A 3,390-nucleotide genomic window follows, 5' to 3' on the forward strand; every position below is an offset into this window, starting at 1 on the left:
CTTCTATTGGGGTAGAATACCATTTGGTTTTCCCCTACACCCGCATAGAAAGTGTGGATACCCTTCACTAGTGAGCGTACTTGGTTTGGATTTGGTCATCCGAAGAGAAAATGTGGATAATGTGGTTAAAAATTTGTTGAAATCACACATTGGACCATAAACTATCACAATAGAAATTACCCAACCCAAAATTGAAATTAACTTAAAAAAATAAAATAAAACAACAAAATTCAAAATTTAACTCGACAATAAAAATCACCCAAACAAAAAAGATTAAAAATTCCAGCAAAACATTCGAAAATATCTCTAATAATAAAGTATTGCAAGGATTCCGAAGCATAATTCGAAATTTAACTCGAAAATAAAAATCACCACAACAAAAAAATGCAAAATTCCAGCCAAACATTGAAAAATATCTAAGTAACGCATCGTAAGGATTCCCAAAAGCGTAATACATTGAAAATTTAAATAAATAAACTGATATTCGGGCATAAGAATCATGATATTTGACGGTTTGAATCCCCTGCTATTTGCTCTAAGAGATCAAGTAACCATTAAAAAATTATTAAACATCCACTCCTGCAAATCACCACCACTACATCCCTGCCATGAGATTGCAGATAAACCACTATTCACAAAACTCAATCCCCACCTATTAGACTGCAGATAAGACACCGTTACACATAGACCACTAATTTGAAAACCAAAATGAAGTGATAAAATCAGCCTCAAGGAGACAAATAACAACCCCAATCAGCATCAATCAGAATCAATTTCAAGCACACAATATCCTAGTTAATACTAGGAAAACATCCTCCTGTACAGCTGGAGATCATAAATTTGAGAGTAATCAATGGCCATCATTAAAATCATTCGGCACTCAGAAAGGACATCAATAATGGAACCGAAAAATATCATGGATGAACACGAAACATTACATTATCATATCATTTATGGGTAGATTGCAGGAAGCGTCAGGGGCTTAACTCAAAAGAGAAATAATGAACTGCAAACCACTTTCAAAACAAAAAATGAGATTCACAATTCCTACAACCAGATCAGCATAGTCAGCTAACAGATTTCAATGAGATCTCAACTAAAATTAGAAATAATTGAACACAAATCGAAACTGAAAATTCAGATCCATGTCATGGCGTACAAGACAGAATCCATTTCAAGCTCACAACACCATAGCTAATACCAAGTAAACATCCTCCTGGACACCTGGAAAACATCAACTTTTAAGGGTCAAAAGGCTAACTCTTGTCATTAGGCCGCAAACATTTTCAAATAAACTAGTAATCAAGATTTCAATTAAAAGCATTCAAAGGCCATCATTAAAATAACTCAGCATACTTGGCGTGGCCACGAATAATGGAACCAGAAAGTATCATGTACGTGAATAGAACATTAGATTACCAGTCATTGATGGGCAGACTGTAGCCAGCGTTGTTTTTCAGGGCTAAACTAAAAAGAGAAAAAACGAAGTGCAACCCAAATTCAAAACAAAAAGTTACATTCAAAATCCCCATAACCTGATCAACGCAATCAACTAATAGGTTTCAATGGGGTTTCAACTAAAATTAGAAATAATTGAACACAAATCGAAACTGGAGACTAATTTCTGTTCTAGCTGACAAATGTGCCGTAATGCTTGATATACAGAGCCCATAATACTGGGCTCATTGTTGCAAAAATTTGACAACCTGTAAATAACAGGAGAAGAATCTACTCTTACAAAACCAATTATTAATCGAAAAACAATATAGCAACAGGTAAAGCACGATTAGCTTCTAAAAACCTCTTTCTGACAAGAGTTCGATCTATAATAGTTCACGTCAAAACCAGCAAGACCAATTTCGCATCAGAATGATCAAAGCTGTGGCTGTAACAAGGCCTCAGATTGATATTTGTGGTGGATATTCTCAGCACAGAAACAATCAGATTGGTGCATGACATTGTTATCATCATAGGCCAAAAACAGCATACGCATGGAATCGGATAAAGGATCACAATTACATACACTCATAGTCCATATATACAAGGAATCAGAATGTAAAATTGTCAATCAGCACACAGCACAAAATAAGCGCTACTTAGACTGGGGCGACAATTAATCCATCATCACATTCCACAAACAATACAAAAGAATACCAGTGCAGCTTCAGCCGAAAGATGGTGATAATATGAAATAATCATTGTAAATCATGTACTGACATGTTTTCTTCATCTTCAGCTGCACTGTGATACAAGCAATATAAACCCTAACAAAAACGCTTAGAATCAAAAAAGCCTCGAAACACAGAAAAGTAGAAGATAAAACATCAACCACAACCATGCATACAAATCCAATCAGCTGCAGGTTAGGTGAACAGACCAATAAATGTGAGCAGTTAAATAGTAACAGTAGAAGCACAGAGCTAATCTGTGTCGCAAGACCTGCTAATCTTTCAATGTTGGCCTCAACTACGAGATGCCTTATCGTTGCTTTCGCTCCAGACATCAGATACCGAAGGCCGCCGACAAAATGAAGCTAAATCAGATTTAAGGAGGTCAGCTGGTGATGCATGATTCAATTTCCTCACGCAAACTCGGCAAATATTTGGGTTTTAGTCATCACACCTCCTAAATGATTCGAACCCGATACATTGATCAATATAAAATAAAAGATTTCATCCAAAAACACCTGACAGACATCAAGCAAGTTCAACCTTGAACCAGAGAGTAAGGAACCGTCGCTCTATAGATGAAGGAAAATGAGTTAGGACACTAAGGTTAGGATAACACCTGATAGACATCAACCCAGTTCAACCCTGAACCAGAGAGTAAGGAACCGCCGCTGTGTAGATGAAGGAAAATGAGATGCAACATTGACTTGGACCAGTGAATGAGGAACCGCCGCTATATAGATGAAGGAAAATGAGATGCAACATTAGGGTTAGGGTTTTGGAATTAGGGTTTGGTAGCAATGCCATGGTATCGCCGTTCATTCTCAACTTATTTTTTTGGGCCGGATTCCAATAACCTTTGCGTCCGTGGCTTTTTGATAGCGTGGTCTAATTACGAAACGTGTGCTATTTATTTATTTATTTTATGGAAATTTATTTTGAGTTTTATTATTATTATTATTATAAGTAAATTGATATGTTTATTAATTTATAAAAAATTATATTTGAAAAAATAATTTCGGCGAAAATCTATGGAAAAAGAGGACCTCCCACTCTGTGTTCCGTAAGAAAACGCATACTGAGCAGTATCTTCATGCCCATTCTCATCATTTCCCTGCTCAAAAGTTGGGTGTTCTTAACACCCTCGCTACTCGTGCCCTTAGGATCTCCAATTGTGAGAGCTTTGATAAGGAGAGATCCCATCTCCTTAATGTCTTTGTGG

At 36.4% G+C, this 3,390-nt stretch overlaps 1 long non-coding RNA gene and 3 other non-coding genes across 5 annotated transcripts; all 4 read right to left on the reverse strand.

Moving 5' to 3' along the window:
* Positions 1–912: 912 nt before the first annotated feature.
* Positions 913–3,005, reverse strand: LOC149247878 (uncharacterized). 2 transcript variants are annotated; one of them, XR_016266641.1, is made up of 2 exons: positions 2,788–3,005; positions 913–1,224 (listed from the first exon to the last, which is right to left on the reverse strand). It is a non-coding gene; the product is annotated as an uncharacterized LOC149247878 (long non-coding RNA). The 2 variants fall into 2 exon arrangements; XR_016266640.1 differs by having other exon boundaries at positions 913–1,706.
* On the reverse strand, positions 1,895–1,976 carry LOC149247879 (small nucleolar RNA Z221/R21b). Its single transcript, XR_016267791.1, has one exon. It is a non-coding gene; the product is annotated as a small nucleolar RNA Z221/R21b (small nucleolar RNA).
* LOC149247880 (small nucleolar RNA U31b) lies at positions 2,046–2,132 on the reverse strand. The gene has a single exon (XR_016267811.1). It is a non-coding gene; the product is annotated as a small nucleolar RNA U31b (small nucleolar RNA).
* Positions 2,158–2,241, reverse strand: LOC149247881 (small nucleolar RNA Z196/R39/R59 family). Its single transcript, XR_016267809.1, has one exon. It is a non-coding gene; the product is annotated as a small nucleolar RNA Z196/R39/R59 family (small nucleolar RNA).
* Positions 3,006–3,390: the final 385 nt, after the last annotated feature.

Source organism: Pinus tabuliformis, chromosome 7 (genome assembly GCF_031772625.1).
Source record: "Pinus tabuliformis cultivar Carrire ecotype Pingquan chromosome 7, CPIR1, whole genome shotgun sequence".
Lineage (NCBI taxonomy): Eukaryota > Viridiplantae > Streptophyta > Pinopsida > Pinales > Pinaceae > Pinus > Pinus tabuliformis.